The sequence below is a fragment of the Heterodontus francisci genome, chromosome 15, assembly GCF_036365525.1.
Source record: "Heterodontus francisci isolate sHetFra1 chromosome 15, sHetFra1.hap1, whole genome shotgun sequence".
NCBI classification, from domain to species: Eukaryota; Metazoa; Chordata; class Chondrichthyes; order Heterodontiformes; family Heterodontidae; genus Heterodontus; species Heterodontus francisci.
The window spans coordinates 41,737,321-41,758,347 of record NC_090385.1 but is presented as its reverse complement, the minus strand read 5'-3'; the positions used below and the strand labels follow the sequence as shown (position 1 = coordinate 41,758,347).

Sequence of the window (21,027 nt, the reverse complement as noted above, 5' to 3'; positions counted from 1 at the left end):
TTTCGAGCACTTTCTGTTTTTATTTTAGAAAATGCTGATTTTAGGATAGCTGGCTCAAACTAGCAGCCTGGAGCTAGTCAGTGCACTATTATTGGGAAATATTTGTGTTAAGATAAAAATATGTTGTTGGATGTTATGATTTGTTTGAATTTTCAATTTATGTGGCTTGATAGATGGGAGTGATTGGTAAGCACCGTCTAGATACAGATATGTTTGTACTCCATAATTCTTAAGCTATCAGAAAATATATTGTGAAATTTAGGATTGGCATTGCTGTCATAAGGTGAGACATCATTATTGCTTTGATAGTTAATTCTGCTGAAGTGGATCATCTAGGAGCATAGAAACAGAGAGACTGAAGTAGGCCATTCAACCCCTCATGCCTGTTCTGCCATTCAGGTAGATCATGACTGATTTGTATCTCAATATACCTGCCTTTGCAACATATCCCTTAACACACTTACCTAACAATTGTCCCAGCATCTACAGCCTTTTGGTGAAGAAAATTTCAGATATCTACTATGTTTTGTGTGAAGAATGTGCTTCCTGATTTTGCTCCTAAGTGGCCTAGCTGTAATTGTAAGATTATGCCCTCTTGTTCTGGATTCCCCACCAGAGGAAATAATTTCTCTGTATCTATCCTGTTGAATTCCTTTATCGCTTTAAAGATCTTTATTCGATCACCCTTCAACCTTCTAAGTTCAAAGGAATACAAGCCAAGTTTATGAAACCTGTCCTCATATTTTAACCCTTTAAGCCCTGGTATCATTCTAGTGAATCTGCGCTGTACTTTTTCCAAAATATCTTTCCTAAGGTTCGGTCCCCAAAACTGAATTTAAACTGTTGCTGGAGTGAAGAAATGACTTGTGTAAAGAGATCACCAGACATTTGGCTGGAGGATATTTGCATACTAAGAGACAGTGCTTGGAGAGACAAAAGACTTGCTCACTGATTCAATTAACAGAGATTGGGCTGGGCAATGGTGATCCACATCTTGTTGGGGTAAGAGACAGCACTGCACCCCCCACCCCCACCCCCACCGAGGGCTTTGGAATCCACAGAACGCAGGAGTGGTTAAGCCAGCTGGTCACATGACTAACCGGCTGGTCGAGGCTTTTTGAAATAGACACAGGACAGTTTGAAGTCAGACTGAAGTCGCTTAAACCTCAAGAGAGAGAAGACACCTACAATAAAACAAGTTAAAGCATGCACTGGGCCCCAACGAACAGCAAGACTTACCGGCAACCAAAGACTCCACATTGAACTCAAAGGACCATAAATAACTACTAGATATTGCGTCAAACTTTTCCCCTTTATTCCTTCTACTGTTTCTGTCTCTATCTGCGTGTGTGTTTATCGCGTATGCATGCTAGCGTGGTCGTGTCACATATTCGTAGTCGTTAACCGAATTAGAATTTAAGATTAATAAGCTTCCACCTTTCTTGTTTAAATCTAAGAAAACCTGTCTAATTGATTTATTTGCCTTACAATTGGAAAGCGGTAAAAAAGGAATTAATGAGGGGTAGCTAAAACACCGAGTTTTAAAATTAAACCCTGTTACGGTTAGACCAGGCAAAGGCTGAGAGGGAACCCCTTCTCACCTGGTCGTAACAATAGCATATCCAACAGTGCAGCTCTCCCTTAGTGTTCCACTGGATTATGCGCTCAGGTTCTGGTGTGAGACTGGAAACCACAACTTTGTGACTCAAAAGCAAGAATGCTACCAACTGAGCTGAGCTGAGGCTGAATGCAAAAAGGTGCATTAAGCCTGTCCCATCTACAGATCATGTAAAATTCAATCTATCATGACTCTATTCAACCCATTTCATCTGATGAAAACATCCTTCTTCCCCTGGGATCTAGACAGTAAATGTAAAACTTTAGGCACCTCTTATAAGTGCTGCCCCTCTCCATGTAGGATGCTAAAGCACGCATTCATAGGAGAGTGCTTGGACATTACTTCATAGAAACTTACAGCACAGAAGGCCCTTCAGCCCATCGGGCCTGTCCTGTTCTTTGAAAGAGCAGTCATGGTTAGTCCAACATTCCCGCTTATTGTGTGTTTTTGGGAAAATCTCTCCAATGGTTGGAGTCATACTTACACAAAGGAAGATGGTTGTGGTTGTTGCAGGCCAATCATCCCAGCCCCAGGACATCACTGCAGGTGTTCCTCAGGGTCCTAGACCCAACCATCTTCAGCTGCTTCATCAATGACCTTCCCTCCAATATAAGGTCAAAAGTGGGGATGTTCACTGTGATTGCACATTGTTCAGTACCATTCACAACTCCTCAGATACTGAAGCAGTCTGTGTCTACATGCAGCAAGACCTGGACAATAATATTCAGGCTTGTGCTGACAAGTGCTGATAATTAATATCCGTGCCACACAAGTGCCAGGCAATAACCATCTCCAACCAAGAGAGAATCTAACCATCTCCCCATGACGTTCAATGACATTACTATTGCTGAATCCCCCACCATCAACATCCTGGGGGTCACCATTGACCAGAAACTTAACAGGACCAGCCATGTAAGTACTGCGCATACAAGAACAGGCTGCGTATTCTGCAGCGAATAACTCACCTTTTGACTCCACAAAGCATTTCCACCATCTACAAGGCACAAGTTGAGAGCCTGATGGAATACTTGCCTGGATGAGCGCAGCGCCAACAACACTCAAGAAGCTCAACACCATCCAAGACAAAGCAGCCCGTTTGATTGGAACCCCATCCACCACCTTAAACATTCACTCCCTCCACCACCAGCGCACAATGGCAACAGTGTGTACCAGCTGCAACATGCACTGCAGCAACTTGCTGAGGCTCATTTGACAGCATCTTCCAAACCCGTGACCTCTACCCCACCATGAAGGACATGAGTAACATATGCATGGGAACACCACCAGCTGCAAGTTCCCCTTCAAGCCACACACCATCCTGACTTCAAACTAAATTGGCGTTCCTTCTCTGTTGCTGGGTCAATATCCTGGAACACCCTCTCTATTAGCACTCTGGGTGTACCTGCACCAGATGGACTGCAGCGGCTCAAGAAGGCAACTCACCACCACCTTCTCAAGGGTAATCAGGGATAGGAAATAATTTGCCAGTGACGCTCATATCCCAAAGATTAATTTTTTTTAAAAACCCTGTAGATTCCTCATCCTCAAGTACCTGTCCAACTCCCTTTTAAAATTATCTATGGCATCAGCTTCCACCACCTTTTCAGGTAGAATCTTCCAGATTCCCAACAACTCTCTGAGTAAAAAAAAATCTTCTCATCTCCCCTTTAGATCTTCCAATGATTTTGAATCTATGGCCTCTTGTTATTGAACTATTCACCAGAGGGAATAATTTTCCCCTATTCTATTAAAACCTCTCAGCATCTTGAAAACCTCTATGAGGTCACCTCTTAACCTTAAATAAAAACAAGAAATGCTGGAATCACTCAGCAGGTCTGGCAGCATCTGTGGAAAGAGAAGCAGAGTTAACGTTTCGGGTCAGTGACCCTTCATCGGAACCTCTTAACCTTCTCTGTTCCAAGGAAAACAGTTATAATTTTTCCAACCTCCTCATAACAGAAGTCTCCAATTCTGGTAACATCCTGGTAAACTTCCTCTGTACCCTTTCTAATGCCTTTACAATTTTTCTGAAATATATTGTCCAGAATTGTCCACAATACTCCAGCTGATACCTAACCAGTGATTTATAAAGTTACTTATGAACATACGAATTAGGAGCAGGAGTAGACCACTCGGCCCCTTGAGCCTGCTCCACCATTCAATAAGATCATGGCTGAACTGATTGTAACCTTGACTTCACATTCCTGCCTACCCCAGATACCCTTTCACCCCCTTGCTTATCAAGAATCTATCTACCTCTGCCTTAAAAATATTTAAAGACTCTGCTTCCACTGTCCTTTGAGGAAGAGAGCTCCAAAGACTCACGACCCTCTGAGAGAAAAAATTTCTCTTCATCTCTGTCTTAAATGGTAAACCCCTTATTTTTAAATACTGACCCCTAGTTCTAGATTCTCCACAAGGGGAAACATACTTTCCACATCCACCCTGTCAAGACCCCTCAGAATCTTATATGTTTCAATCAAGTTGCCTCTTACTGTTCAAAACTGTAGCAGATACAAGCCTAGCCTGTCCAACTTTTCCTCATAAGACAACCTGCCCATTCCAGGTATTAGTCTAGTAGAAACAAAAACAAGAAATGCTGGAATCACTCAGCAGGTCTGGCAGCATCTGTGGAAAGAGAAGCAGAGTTAACGTTTCAGGTCAGTGACCCTTCTTCGAAGGTCTAGTAGACCTTCTCTGAACTGCTTCCAATGTATTTACATCCATCCTTAAATAAGGAGACCAATACCGTACACAGTACTCCAGATGTGGTCTCACCAATGCCTTGTCTAACTTGAAGCATGACCTCCCTACTTTTGTATTGAATTCCCCTCACAATAAACGATAAGATTCTATTAGTTTTCCTAATTACTTGCTGAACCTGCATACGAACCTTTTGCAATTCATGCACTAGGACACCCAGATCCCTCTGCATCTCAGAGCTGTGCAATCTCTCACCATTTAGATAATATGCTTCTTTTTTATTCTTTCTGCCAAAATGGACAATTTCAGATTTTTCCACATTATACTCCATATGCCAGATCTTTGCCCACTCAATTCACCTATCAGTATCCCTTTGTAGCCTCCTTATGTCCTCTTCACAACTTACTTTCCTACCTATCTTTGTATCATCTGCAAATTTAGCAACCATACCTACAGTCCCTTCATCCAAGTTGTTTATATAAATTGTAAAAGGTTGAGGCCCAGCACTGATCCCTGTGGCATACCACTTGTTACATCTTGCCAAATAGAAAATGACCCATTTATGCCTACTCTGTTTCCTGTTAGCCAGCCAATCTTCTATCCATGCCAATATGTTACCCCCAACACCATGAGCTTTTATTTTCCACAATAACCTTTGATGTGGCACCTTATCAAATGCCTTCATGCATGATCTCTTTGCTTTAACATTCCACTTCTCTATTTATAACCCCTGGCAACCCATATGCTTTTTTAACCACTTATCATCTTGCCCTGCTATTTTTAAGGATTTGTGTATATGGATATCAAGGTTCATCTACACTTTTCAAAATCATGCCATTTATAGTATTGGGTTGTTCAATATTTGCCCTCCCAAAGTACATTGAACTCCACCTGCCATCCTTCTGCCCATTTGGCCATACTGTCAATGCTATCCTGAAGCCTTAACTATCCTCATCATGATCTATGACTTTGTCAAGTTTCTTATCATCTGCCAACTTTACAATGCCACTCCCTGCATCTGAGTCTAGGTGTAGAACCTAAGAACTGCAAAGAGTAATGGACCCTAAACTGACCCATGGGGAACATCACCGCAAACCATCTCCAAGTGTGAAAAAAATGCATCTACCACCACCCTTTGTTTTTGCTCTTTCTAATAAATATTGAATTTTAATGTTAAAATGCCACATTCTGGTTAGTTTTAGAAAAATGTTAACAGTTGACAGATATTTAACAAGAAGAAAGCATTTTCACTGTGGTTGCCATCACCTGGCTAACCATATTACTGAGATTTATGGGGCCAATTACACAATTCCATTGCAATGGCAAATTGACCCCTGTATTGTGCACGCACAACTTGCAAGATCGATAGTAACCTGACCTCACCTGAATTTACCAGATCAGATCATTTAAATCATTAGAATATACTCCATGTGCATATTGGCATAGCAGCAAGAGGCTGAATTTTATCAGCCTGTCGCGAGTCCCAGCAGCAGCACCGGAAGTGGGTTCTGTTGCCACATGTCACCTGTGCAGCCAGCCGACTGCGATCACGTGGCGGCTAGCCGATTAACATAACTGAGGCGCAGGGCCCATCATATTGCAGGACGGGGGCAGGCTACGAGGTGTTGACGCAGGCATCAGCTGACAAAAACGCAGGTGCTGGTGCTAATTTTTTAAAGTGCTGCCAGACCTGCTGGTACTGCTGTCTTTCATTGATGCAGTGACTGTGGAGTGCTGCTGGACCACCCCAACTGCTGCTGTTACTCCTAGATGCCCTGGATCCCCCTCTACTTCTGCTGTTACTCATATATCCCCCTCTATTGCTGCTTTTATCCCTGAACCCCTCTCTACTGCTGCTGTTAATCCTGGACCTCCCTGTACCCCTGCATCAGGATTGCGAACCAAATGTCTGGAGCAGGAGCCAACCAGACCATGTCCGAGGCAAGACACCGGGTGGCCCCACGGTTTAGCAATACCTCCTTGTAGATTCTACTCCAGGCTACAAGGAAAAGGCAGGAGGTATTCTTTCCAAGGGATGGCAAGAAGATATTCTCCCACCTGACCAAGCAAGCCTGGATGGAGATCGCAGAGGAGGTCACCAACCATGGGATCACCCCCGGAACTGAGTCTAGTGCAGGAAGAGTTAACAACCTCCTTTCCTCCACCAAGGTGAGTCCTCCAAACCCATCTCTTCTCTGGGGCTTGCATGTGGCTACGTGGGAGGGAGAGCTACATGGGGACAGAGTGATTATAAAGGTGGAAGCCAGGGGAGGAAACAGCAGTACATCCTGTCAGATGCATGGCTGCAACTCAGCGACAGGCTGCCTCCTTTAAGAGCTCACCCCCACTAATCCCTCTGAGAGTGGACATGAGGAGGAGCCATTTGGGAGACCCCAGACCCCATCAGGGACAAGGGACTGCCGCTAGCATCAGTGTCTTGTCTTCATGCGAGGTCTAACACTTTCTGCTTTCAGGAGAAATGGGCCCATAACACCAGGGATACATCAAGGGCAGGCGGTGGGATCTCTGATGTGCGTCCTCCGATGCCAGCAGAAGAGGAGGGTCTGGAGCTAGCAGGGGCTCAGGGCTGCCGAGCAATCGCGGACGGTGAGACTGGAGTGTGCACAAGAGAGTGAGTTGACATTGTGTTCATGTGTCCTCCACCACATTCCTGTAATCCACATCACACATGGTTGGTATGAGAAGTTCCAAACAACCTACCACAAATGTTAGTGTTCTCTCATGCAGGTCATGGCACTTCACAGGAAAGCGCAGCCGCTGGGACAGGGGGGCCTGCTGTCGACCTCTAAGGCGGAGGAGGAACAGTCAGAGCATACACTGTTCCATCATTCCCCTGCACCCACCACCACCGCAGAAACTTTCACATCGGTGGATATGCGCTCAGGCTTAGATTCAGGGTCACAAGCTCATGAGAGCACCACACACGCGCCCGAGTAGCTGATGGAGGCTGTGACAGCCAAGGCCACTGACAGATGGAGGACAGTGGGAGGCCAGGCCCACACAGTCCCAGGCTGATGACGAGCCTCTGGTGTTGTCAGGACAGGGCAGGCTGGAGTTGCAGAGAGAGGTAAGGCAACATCTGACGGAGCTGCCAGAGACCAGGCGCAGCCATGAGGGGACAATGGAGGAGTCCATCCATGTCATGAGTGCTGCCATGTTTCGAGAGGTTAGCGACACTCATGGAGAGCCAGATCCTGCAGATGCGCACAGACCTGCACACCATTGCCTTGGCCATGAGCTCAACGAGGCAGTGGCAAAGCGAGAGGAGGACGAGGCGCCTGCAGTCTCTTGCCGGCCCGCATCCATTTCAGGTTAGCGTTGATGTGCAAGTGAGCCTTGAAAGGAAGGAGGAGAGTCTGCCCTCCCTATCTGGGGGTTCCCTCAGGGCACTCCAAGTGTGGACAGCGGCTCCTCAGCCCCTCCGCCTCAGTTGTTTAGAGGACCCCTGGCTGCATTTCATGGAACTTGGGCAATTAATCCCTTTAAGGATGGGGATCCTGGCTCCAAGAGCTGAGTTCAGAACTGCAGCAGTCACCAGACCAGGAGCAGCCATGGAGCATTGGACTGCAGCTAAGTGGGCTTGTTGGGACCAGTCAGGCAAGCCCCAGTGAGGGGTGGGGGGGTGGTGGTTTGTTGAGGGCAAGGATGTGGGTGATGGCACAGGGGTGGCCTTTGCTGTTGGAGGCCCTCCGTGGGCCACAGATTGCCCAAACTCTACCAGCCCACAGGGAGGTGGTCAGGTTTTACTGGGCGACCTTGCTACGTGGCAGAGGGCTCCCCCGCTGCTGATAAAATGACAATGGTGGTGGGAAGAGGCCCTGAAGTGGCTAATAATTTGCCACATAAGAGCCTCAATTGGCTTCTGGCCGGAACGTAAGAAATAGGAGTAGGCCATTTGGCCCCTTGAGCCTGCTCCACCATTCAATAAGATCATGGTTGATCTGATTTTGGCTTTAGCTCCACTTTCCTGCCTGTCTCCCATAACCCTTGACTCCCTTGTCGATCAAAAATCTGTCTAACTCAGCCTTGAATATATTCAATGACACTGCCTCCACTGCTCTCTGGGGAACAGAATCCAAAGTTTAATAACCCACTGAGAGAATAAATACCTCCTCATCTCTGTCTTCAATGGGAAACCCCTTATTTTTCAGTATCCCCTAGTTCTAGACTCCCCTACAAGGGGAAACATCCTCCCAGCGTCCACCCTATCAAACCCCTTCAGGATCTTATATGTTTCAATAAGATCACCTCTCATTCTTCTAAACTCCAATGAGTATAGGCCCAACCTTTCCTCATAAGACAACCCCTTCATCCCAGGAATCAGCTGAGTGAACCTTCTCTGAACTGCTTCCAAAGCAATTATATCCTTCCTTAAGTATGGAGTTCAAATCTGTACACAGCCCTGCAGCTGTGGTCTCACCAAGGCTCTGTACAGTTGTAGTAACTCTTCCCTACTTTTATATTCCGTCCCCTTTGCAATAAAGGCCAACATTTCATTCGCCTTCCTAATTACATGCGGTACCTGCATGCTATTATGTCACCTGGTTGTCTTCTGGTTCCCATAAGTTAGAAATAATCACACTCTAGACTTGGAAAAGCTAGAGCTCTTTGTTTATTTCATACAAACCGCCATACTGCCTGGTAAGGACTGCCCAGAGTAGTGTAGTGTTGCACATCATATAAATGCAGTACAGCAGTGAAATGTGGCCCCTGGAACACACTTACACATGACAATTAGTTCCTAGCTAATTAGTTCCTAGCTCTTTACGGCTAATATAACAATATATAACATCCCTCTTTCTTTAAAAAACACAATGCCTCTATATCGATATAACTGTTCCAATCGTTAACTTTTTTTCTAAACTAGATTAACAATCGACTTTTGAAAATAAACTTTTAAGAGTCTTTTATAGTGTGTTTTCTTTTCTAAAAATATTATTCACAGTATCGCTTAGGTGGAACGATGTTGTGCCACCATCTTGGACTTGGCAGTCGTTGGTCTCAGTGGTGAGTTGACATGCTGCACAGACATTGTAGAAGTTGTGCTGCTGTTAATGTTGTGTCACTTACTGGTGACATTGTTGATGTTGTCTCACCGGATAGTGATGTTTCAGGTGTTTTTGATGGTCTTTTCTGTTTTTCCAACTCAGGTGTAGGTCGAATATGGACCCTGTTTCTTCAACTTTGCTTACCGGTTTCAGTCTCAATGATGGATGACCTAAGAGTCTTAGCTTCACCAACAATTTTTGCTGGGCTACAGGTTTTTATGATTGTACATGTACAGGATCCAGTTTGTCCTTTCAGCAGCTCAGGTGGGGGGGGTGGGGGGGGGGGGGGGTGGGATTTAGAATACTAGTTCAAGTGTTGACCTCCTTCTACCTGTGCTCCGTTGAGTTGTTGTCTCAATTCCTCCTGGTCACTTGAAGGATGTATTTTGCTTGGCAGAGTCATCGTATACTTTCTTCTATTCAACAGCTCTGCAGGTAATTTCATATCAACCTTGAGAGGTGTGTATCAGAGTGACAATAAGGGAAGGTTTGGGTCTTCCTTTGTCTCTCGGCATTTTGCAAACATTCTTTTGACCGTCTGGACATAATTTTCTAAAAACCTGTGTCCCCCTGGATAGTATGGTGATGAGGTGATGGCGTGGAACCCGTACTGTTCAGTGAATTCCTTCAATTCTCTGGATGTGAATTGGGTGCCATTGTCACGTATTAATCTTTCAGGAACTCCTTGCTCAGCAAACAAAACTCGTACTACTGAGAGGATTGTTGTGGTTCTCAGGTCTTTCACCTTCCAGATAAAAGAGAGCTTTGAGTAGTAGTCTGCGACTCTGAGATTCTTGATTGTGTGTGAATAAATCAGCTCCTACAGTATGCCATGGTCTGGGTGGTACTTCAGCAGCTATCATCTCTTTCTGCTGCCTGTTTCTGTTCTTATGGAATACATTGCATGTCTTCTTCTTCTTCTTTGGGCCTCCTTATCTCGAGAGACAATGGATACGCGCCTGGAGGTGGTCAGTGGCTTGTGAAGCTGCGCCTGGAGTGGCTATAAAGGCTAATTCTAGAGTGACAGGCTCTTCCACAGGTCCTGCAGAGAAATTTGTTTGTCGGGGCTGTTACACAGTTGGCTCTCCCCTTGCGCCTCTGTCTTTTTTCCTGCCAACTACTAAGTCTCTTCGACTCGCCACATTTTAGCCCTGTCTTTATGGCTGCCTGCCAGCTCTGGCGAACGCTGGCAACTGACTCTCACGACTTGTGATCAATGTCACAGGATTTCATGTCGCGTTTGCAGACGTCTTTAAAGCGGAGACGTGGACGGCCGGTGGGTCTGATACCAGTGGCGAGCCCGCTGTACAATGTGTCTTTGGGGATCCTGCCATCTTCCATGCGGCTCACATGGCCAAGCCATCTCAAGCGCTGCTGACTCAGTAGTGTGTACAAGCTGGGGATGTTGGCCGCCTCAAGGACTTCTGTGTTGGAGATACGGTCCTGCCACCTGATGCCAAGTATTCTCCGGAGGCAGCGAAGATGGAATGAATTGAGACGTCGCTCTTGGCTGGCATATGTTGTCCAGGCCTCGCTGCCATAGAGCAAGGTACTGAGGACACAGGCCTGATACACTCGGACTTTTGTGTTCCGTGTCAGTGCGCCATTTTCCCACACTCTCTTGGCCAGTCTGGACATAGCAGTGGAAGCCTTACCCATGCGCTTGTTGATTTCTGCATCTAGAGACAGGTTACTGGTGATAGTTGAGCCTAGGTAGGTGAACTCTTGAACCACTTCCAGAGCGTGGTCGCCAATATTGATGGATGGAGCATTTCTGATGTCCTGCCCCATGATGTTCGTTTTCTTGAGGCTGATGGTTAGGCCAAATTCATTGCAGGCAGCCGCAAACGTGTCGATGAGACTCTGCAGGCACTCTTCAGTGTGAGATGTTAAAGCAGCATCGTCAGCAAAGAGGAGTTCCCTGATGAGAACTTTCCATACTTTGGACTTCGCTCTTAGACAGGCAAGGTTGAACAACCTGCCCCCTGATCTTGTGTGGAGGAAAATTCCTTCTTCAGAGGACTTGAACGCATGTGAAAGCAGCAGGGAGAAGAAAATCCCAAAAAGTGTGGGTGCGAGAACACAGCCCTGTTTCACGCCACTCTGATGAGGAGCCACCATGTTGAATTGTGCCTTTCATATTGTCATGGAATGAGGTGATGATACTTAGTAGCTTTGGTGGGCATCCGATCTTTTCTAGTAGTCTGAAGGGCCACATCTGCTGACGAGGTCAAAGGCTTTGGTGAGATCAATGAAAGCAATGTAGAGGGGCATCTGTTGTTCGCAGCATTTCTCCTATATCTGACGAAGGGAGAACAGCATGTCAACGGTCGATCTCTCTGCACGAAAGCCACACTGTGCCTCAGGGTAGATGCGCTCGGCCAGCTTCTGGAGCCTGTTTAGAGCGACTCGAGCAAAGACTTTCCCCAGATTCCACGGTAGTTGTTTGCATGTAGACACCATATTTCTGATGACTTTGTATATGCCTATCCAGTGCACAGCTGATCTGGCTCTGAGCTTACACTTCTCCATTCCCATATGGTCTTCATGTATCTTTTGGAGAAGTTCTTCCTGCATTGTTTTGGGTATGATTATTCTGGATCCGGCCAGCAGAACACCATCTTCTAGTGAGATGTCATCTCTGATAGACGAGTACTACTGCACTGCTGGCTGCGTTTACTGTATCTTATCAGGCCATCGCTGGATCATTTGCTGAGATAGCATCTGTAACTCCTCGTCTTTGCTGTTCTCATCTCTAATTTGACTCAGTTTCAGTGGTGTTACATTCACTAGGTGATGAATCTTTATATCTAGATCTTCTATCTCGTGTTTCTCCTGTGGTGACAACCGAGATAGGGTATCTGCCAGCGCCATTTCTCTTCCTGGCTTATATTTCAGAGTGAAATCATAATTCTCATAAGCCTCAAGAGTATCCTCTGCAGTCTTGCTGGTGCTTTACATAGATTTTTCTTGTAGATATGCTCCAGTGGACGATGATCTCTCTCAACTATGCACGTTCTCCCATAGAGATATGTGTGGAACTTCTCACATCTATACATGACTGCCAAACGCTCTCTTTCTACGTCGCATATCTGGTCTCAGCTGAGGTTAGAGCTTTGGATGCAAATGCTATTGGCTTTCCCTCTTGTACCAGGGCTGCTCCCAGTCCTTTTGTAGAAGCATCTACTTGCAGAGTGACAGGTTTCTTTCTGTCGTAGTATGACAGACTTGTCTCCTTGCAAACTACCTTTTTGAGTTTGTTGAAACTCCTGTTGTGTGACTCTATCCACTGGTACTCTACATCTTCTTTCATCAGCTCCCGCAGGTTTGCTGTGTGCTCTGACAAATGCGGAATAAAGGAGCTCATATGCTGCATCAAACCAAGGAAACTTCTCAACTCTCTCTTATTTCTTGGGGCTTCCATCTCAGAGACAGCTGAGATTCTTTCAGGACTTGGATTGACTCTGTCAGGTGTATATACCATTCCGAAGAATTGGCATTCTGTCACTTTCACAGTGCATTTGTCTGCATTTAGCTTGATCCCAGCTTTCCTGATTCTCTCCATGGCTTCATGTCGATGGTGTTTATATTTTTCATCTACACCATATATCTGGATAACATCAGCTATGCCAACTGCTCCTTTATATCCTCGGTATGTCTCATCTACTTTCTGCTGGAACACATCCTGGCTCACTTTAAGGCCAAAAGGTAGACACTGGAATTTGTACCATCCAAAGAGTGTGTTGAATGTTGCCAACAGTGAAGACTCCTTGTCAAGCTTCATGTTCCAATAGCCATTTCTGGCACCAAGTTTGCTGAAAACTTTTGCCCCTGCCAGTGCTGGTGTGATCTCTTCCAGTGCTGGAAATTGCTTGATTAAGATCTTTGGGATCCAGGCAAATTCTTAGCCATCCATTTGGCTTCCCTCTCACTATGATGGTATTTACTCAATCTGTAGGCGCTGTGACTATTGGTACTTTACGTGTGGGATGAATCACTGGCTTCATCGCTGGGCCAATAGTGATGTGATATGCAAAATCTTCAAAGCATCCAACTGTCTCCTTAAAACATTCTGGCGATATTTGTCCCAGAATTCTTTGCTTTCGATCGGAGGGACTTTTTTATGGGTGTACTGTCTTCAACCCTCAGTATCGTCTCCTTCACCTCATGGTTTACTGAGATAATCTGCAGCTCTTTGCAACTGCTCAACCCCAGGATAGCAGGACCATCTGTTTCAGCGACATAGAATATACAGTTAATGTCTTTTCCTTTGTGTGTTCCTCTGATTTGGGTTGTTCCTAGCTGTCGAATCTCAGTTCCCCCATATGCCATTAGCATGACGTTGTTCGATTTCAGAACACCTTTTTTTGGATTTTCTTCCAAATTTTCAGGGAAGATCTTCTGGTATAGTCTGAGTGAGATGATATTACTCTGTGCTTCAATATCAATCTTGACCTTCAGATTTATCATTGTGGGCTTATTTCTCACCCTCTTCCTGATCTGAACAGTTGTGTGAATTTCTTTTCTCTGGGAACTGTCACATCCAGACATTTCATGCAGTTCTATGGTTCCTATGCATATCGTGTTCTCAAACTTAACGTCACCTTCCAGGGTATGGATATTTTGGTTTCTTTTCTTACTCACTCGCCTTGTTGCTCTGTCTCTGGTGACTTGTCTACTACCTTCTTCCTTAGTTCTGCATATCTTTTCCCAATGATTGGTCTTTCCGCAAGCTCTGCTGATTGATCCATATGGGGGACATTTCCTTCTGTCTGATAATTCCTGTGGTCATCCACAGCTCCTGCACGTCTTTCTCTCTGTTTGATGTGCATTCTTTTATTTCTATTTCACTGCATTGACCTTGCTGCCGTTCTCTTGGCTTAACTGAAGGCTAGCCATTAGGGTAAACAATGTCTTCATCTGTCTGCTTGTGGCTTCATGTGCTCTGGCAGTGTCTACAGCCTGCGATATTGTGAGCTTGTCCTTTCCAACTAGAGCTTTTTGTACTTCAGGGTTTGCAGAACCCCAAATTAGCTGATTTATCAGCCTTTCATCTGTGTATTTAAATTAACATTTCCTGGCTGCATTTTTCAATCTTGTTACAAAATTGTCAATAGGCTCACCTAATCCTTGTCTGAGGCCTTGAAATTCATATCGGTAGATTCGATGATTTGATTTTAACTCAAAATTGGTGTTGAAGCTTTCAAAGATTTTGTCCGGGTTTCTGCTGTCCTCTTCGTTCAGCTCCCAGCTACTAAACAAATTTAATCCTTTATCTCCTGCCCACAGAAGGATATAGCTGACCTTCTCTTCATCGCTAGTGCCTTTTAGGAAACTACTGAATGTCAATCTGCACTTTTGTTTAAACTTCTCAAATGCCTCTACGACATCATCAGCTTCCTAATTCATTATGGGCTGTAGCTGTGCTTTCACTGCTGTGCCAGCTGACATTTTGTTTTTTGTTTATGCATGATTTACTCAGTTTTTCTCTCTCTCTGGCACTAATTGGGTCGATTTGTTTTCAATCTAATTCAGCATTAAATTCATTCAAAATGCTTTAGGTTTACTTACCGATACCTGCTGCTACCATATTATGTCTTCTGGTTCCCATTAGTTAGAAATAATCACACTTTAGACTTCTAAAGGCTAGAGCTCTTTGTTTATTTGATACAGACCGCCATACTGCCCGGTAAGGACTGTCCCAGAGCAGTGTAGTGTTACACATCATATGACTGCAGTGCAGCAGTGAAATGTGGCCCCTGGAACACACTTACACATGACAATTAGTTCCTAGCTAATTAGTTCTTTACGACTAATATAGCAATATATAATACCAGCTTTTTGTGGTTCATGTACTAGGACACCTAGATCCCTCTGTGCCACAGATTTCTGCAGTCTCACTCCATTTAAATAATATTCTTCTTTTCTACTCTTCCTGCCAAAGTGGAAAAACTCTCATTTTCCCACATTATACTCCATCTGCCAAATCTTTGCCCACCCACTTTACCTATCTATATCCCTTTGCAGACTCTTTGTGTCCTCTTCACAACTTGCTTTCCTACCTATCTTTGTGTCATGAGCAAACTTAGCAACCAGACACTCGGTCACTTCATCCAAGTCATGAATATAGATTATTAATAGTTGAGGCCCCAGCACTGAGCCCTATGGCACTCCACTAGTTACAGTTTGTCAACCCGAAAATGACCCATTTATTCCAACTCTCTGCTTCCTGTTAGCTAACCAATCCTCTCTCCATGCTAATATGTTATCCCCAACACCATGAGCTCTTACATTGTGTAGTCATGACATCGGGTTTCCAGGCGAGTACGTCCACCCAATTTTTTGCCCTCCCAACACCTCCACTCATGCTCCTGCTGGCTGGATAAAATTCTGCCCAAGGAGTGCAATTGCTGGATGAAAGGGAGCTGTATCACAATGGGGCTTATGGAAAAATTTATAGGTGTGCAACCATTAAAATGTAATTAGCTGCACAGGGGAGGAAAATGTTCTTCCAGGCTATAGAAAAGCTGAAAATATCTTAAAAGATCTATCAGTCTATCCAAAGGCTCTACTGGAGGAAAGAAGTGGCAGACTAAAATGAAGGAAAATCCAATCCAAAGCCACAAATGGAGTCTGTGGGCATATGGCACAGCACCCAGCTGATCATGTGAACCTGCTGCTGCATGAAGTGAGTACATGGAGGGGTTACCCTATTTGGTAGGTCAGCAAGCACAGGGGTGATAGGGGAATGGGATGGCACGAGTTAAGACAGGGGCAGTAGAGTTTTGGATGACCTGAAGTTTACAGACAGTAGAATGTGTGAGACCAGACAGGAGTGCATTGGGATAGGCAAGTCTAGAGGTAATGAAGGCATGAATGAAGATGTTAGCAGCAGATGAGCTGATATATGGGCGAAGCTGGACAATATTACGGAGGTGGTAACAGGCGGTGTGAGTGATGGCATGAATATGAAGTCGGAAGCTCATCTTGGGGTCAAATGTGACAGCAAGGTTGCAAACAGACTGGCTTAACCTCAGCATTATACCAGGGAGAGGGATGGTGTCGGTAGCTAGGGAACAGACCCCAGCAAATGGAGGCAGCTATCCTTGGTCACCGGAAGGTGGCTGTGTCAAGGTCTCAAGATATGGCCTGGTGCTTGCTGATCTCCCTGACATGCCTTTTTCATCTTGTACCACCTCGATCATGAAATTCTGTTTTTCAGGCACTTTAAAAATAACCTTAAACATTATGTAAAGTGACCTTCAAATGTTTTTCTCAAAAATAATTAGTAATTAAACATTCAGAAATATGGAAAATCTGTCCAATAGAACACTGCTAAAAAGACACTGTAAGCATTGCAAAAAATATATAAAGCCTGTGACATTTTAAAAGCCCTATCACCATGCAGCATTGCTTGCCTTTATTCCAAGTGAATGCACAAAACGTGGAGCAAATTTGCTTAACAGATTTTCTTAGGTATTCATTAAAATATGGTGCCTTAATGAGGCTGAGGCATAAAATGAGCTCAAGCACTCTAGCACACATAATGCAGGAGATCACAGAACTGGTACTTTGTAGGAAATTTTCACAGGGCCTTCTAACTCCTCAATTTCCCAGCAACAAGCACACTTGCTATCCACTGCAGAATCCATGCCCGCAGGCTCAGTAACATGGGCATGGTGCAGAGGCATTAGCACAGTACCACTGCTCCTTGGGAACCATGCGTAACTGTCATGCAGAGAACTGACCTTGCACTTTAATTCAAGGTCAATATTTTTGCATATTATTGCAACACCATAGGTGTTCAATGCGTGACATGCTGGGAAGATGAAGCACAAGAGGGCAAGTTGTCTTGACATTCGCAACTATTAAAAGGCTGCTCGTCACCTTAAAGCTACTGAAGGGGAGAAATGGTTGGAATAGGGCTAACAGGAAGCAGGGCACCATCTCAAGATGCAGCTCTGGAACTCCTACTTCAAAAGGTTGGATAGAATTGTTGTCCTTTTCTCATGGTGACGGGATCCTGCGCTGAAGGGCACCTCAAAAGTAACATGGATGAATGTGGCAGAAAGGATCAATGATATTTCAAGCATGCATACAGCAAGGAAGCAAATGCACAAGAAAGTGTCAGATTTCAAAATACTTTACAATCTTGCCTCCTAATGTATGCTTACAGAACTTCAATAATATAAAAGCAAAATACTGCAGATGCTGGAAATCTGAAATAAAAACAAAAAGGTGCTAGAAATACTCAGCAGGTCTGGCAGCATCTGTGGAGAGAGAAGCAGAGTGAATATTTCACATCTGTGACCTTTCATCAGAACTGGCAAAGGTTAGAAAAGAATTAGGTTTTAAGCAAGTGGTGGATGGGGGGGTGGAGGGAAGAGAATAAAAGGAGAGGTGTGTGATAGGGCAGAGCGCAGGAGAGATTAAATAGCAAAGCTGTCCTGGGACAAAGGCAAAGAGTGTGTTATTGCTTGTGGTGAAAGACAAAGCATTAGCCCAGAGAGAGTGTCAATAGCGGAATAATGAGCAGCTCTGACTGCATGAAAAACAGGCATAAGGTTTACAATAAAAAATATTAAAAAGGCCAGTAATGGTCTGAAGTTATCGAACTCAATGTTCAGTCTGCAAGGCTGTAGAGTGCCTAATTGAAAGATCTGGTGCTGCTCCTCTGCCTTGAACTTCAATGTAAGCTTGGTACAGCTACACAGAAGAAGAATGACTTGCACTCGGGTAAACTTTCAACTACTTCCCAAGTGCACAGATATTCCCATGTTTCTTTGTTGTGCACTCTATAATGCTATCATACCAATGCCCTATGGTCCAAATACATCATGCTGTAAATGGCAAGCAGAAGTTGCCTCTATGCTATATATTCAGAAGCTTACATAAGGGATATTTACTGGCTGTATACTTGATTGACATACATCTACACTTACCTTTCTCATTCCAACATGTTGCTTTTTGATCTACTTATAGGAGAATGCCACATTTAGTGGGCTTCAGCAACTGCTGACAGGAGGAAGCATAACAAGCATAACACCCCTAAACCCCTATGAGGAGCGACCTCTAAACATTATGGTACAGGAGGCAAATGAGGGATTGGGGCAGCCACTCCAAGCTCAGAACTAGTGTTATACATTTTTAAAATTATTCTCCCCTCCTCTTCAATTTCTTTTTATTTACTGAAGTACAGTCATATTCTAGCCTGTATCAAGATAACATATGATCTTGCCACGTAGGCAATGTTTGAAGAGGTATCTTACTGGCAGCACTGCAATATTGCAGTGATAGCAATACTTCTGATTCTACAGTTGCTCTTGACAAGATCATCAGAGTACAGCTATGTGTATCCTAGCCTAACACCTTTAACACCCTTTTCCATTCCAACAATGGCAAGATCCAGGACAAATTGGAATATGAGACAATGCTATCAGCATGTGTGGGGCTCATTGTAATTCATTAAATATTTAAATCAGGGCCCATACCGAAACTTGCTGCTCCAGGTAAGGCCTATATAAAACGAGTGTAGACGAGTCCTGACATTCTCAGTAAGGTTCTGAAACAAAAGTTACAGCTTCAGTTACGAGTGTATGTCCTTGTGTGGATCTTCCCAGAAGCCGGGGGGTGGGGGTGGAAATGTTCCGATGTCAGGGAGTTTTTCGGGCACCAAGCACGCTTGGGCAGGAGGCTGGACTTCCCCTGTGATATTGCCACGGTAAGGCAATCAACAGGCGGCAGGCGGAGGAGGTGACCAATTAAGGAAGGCAGATGGGCCTTCCACGCTGCCAGCCCAATCAGAGGGCCAGCAGCTCTGCAGCCTCGGCAGCACCACTGAGAGAGGTGGCTGCTGCTGAGGCAGCAAGGGAAATGTCAGGGTGCCTCCAGACCAGCTCTGCTGTTTGGAGGGGACACCTCTCCAGCAGTGGTGTCTGTGCGGGAGGCCCTTGCTACTGATGGACACCTCCTTGGGCCATGGAGCCTCCGGCTCTGATGACCCCCTGCTCCTGGGAATCTTCAGGGAGGTGTCCCCATTCGGCAGGGGCCTGCTCCATAACTGGCAAAATGCCGGCAGCCCGGGAAAATTAACCTTAATTGGGCCTATAATTGATTAAACTGGCCGCCTGCCTCCAGTCGGTGGGCAGCTGATCCACTGCCATTCCTCTGCTGGGAAACTTCCCTGGCGGTGGAACGGCATCGGGAAGCCATCCTGACGCGGCTCCCTGGCATTTTACCGAACCACGGCCCCCCACCCCTCAGCCCGTCACCCGGGCGCCGGTAGGAATCCACCCCTCTTTTTTCTGTTCTTAATTACACTTTACTGCGTTTGCACAATCATTAGTTGAGTTTGCAGCATTTGGGTTTTTCCTGATAATATTTTCTTTTAATATCTTTGGTTGCTGCTGCCACTTGAATAAAACGTGGTGAGCATAGGATTCCTTTTGGGTTTCTGAACATGTTCCATTGTTTAGGTGAAAAGGAAGGGCTGAATTTTTTGGCGCTGTCCACGTTCCTGCTGCCGGGACCAGAAGCAGGAGATGCTGCCGTTTGGATGGGGGTGGGTGGCGGCGAGGGCTGGGGGGCAGGCTGCCAAGCAGGATTATGCAGTGGCTGGCCAATTAATTGCCGGCAGGCAGAAGAGATGTCCAGTACAGCACCAGTGATGGCGTGAGGTCACGATGCTGAGAATGCTGGCACCACTGTAAAGGGCTGCCAGCACTCTTTTGAATTGTTGCAGCAGCAAAGGAGGCTCAGAGAAACCACAGCAGAAAGCAGGCAGGTGCAACAATGGCAGAGGCAAGATCCCAGATAGCGGCATGGTTTAGCGATACCTCCCTTGCAGGTTCTCGACCAAGCTGTTCGGGTAAGGTGGGAGGTCCGCTTCCCCCAGAACGGGACAAGGAGACCTGCCCAGAAGACCAAGGAAGCCTGGATGAAGAATGCAGAGGAGGTCAGCAACCGTGGGGTCGTCCCTAGAACCTGGTTCCAGTGCCACAAGAGGGTGAATACCCTCATGCAATCTGCCAAGGTAGGTGCACCACAATATGCTCATCTTAGGGGCTTAAATGTGGTGAGGCACGAGGGCAAGCTAGTCGGAGAAGAGATGCCAAGAGATACCTGGCAGTGGGGCCAGGCAGCAGCATTGGCTGTGGCAGGCATGGCAGCATATCGGTGACTCTTGCACTGCCACTTTTGAATGGCCGTATGCAAAAGCCATACTGCGGGACCATCATGGACAGTCAGGCAGCCAGCATCATAGGCGATGCGCTTATCCTTTTTGGGCAACTAATGATGGTCATCTGTGTGCTTGCAGGAAAAGAACAGCCGACAACGCCCGAGAGCGGCACAGTGGCGCAGTGGTTAGCACCGCAGCCTCACAGCTCCAGGGACCCGGGTTCGATTCCGGGTACTGCCTGTGTGGAGTTTGCAAGTTCTCCCTGTGTCTGCGTGGGTTTTCTCCGGGTGCTCCGGTTTCCTCCCACAAGCCAAAAGACTTGCAGGTTGATAGGTAAATTGGCCATTATAAACTGTCACTAGTATAGGTAGGTGGTAGGGAAATATAGAGACAGGTGGGGATGTTTGGTAGGAATATGGGATTAGTGTAGGATTAGTATAAATGGGTGGTTGATGTTC

At 45.6% G+C, this 21,027-nt stretch overlaps 1 protein-coding gene across 1 annotated transcript in view; it reads right to left on the bottom strand.

The window, feature by feature from the left end:
* The window catches only part of LOC137377874 (ras-related protein Rab-39B), a 37,105-nt gene that overhangs the window by 5,426 nt on the left and 10,652 nt on the right, over positions 1-21,027 (bottom strand). The window lies entirely within an intron of this gene.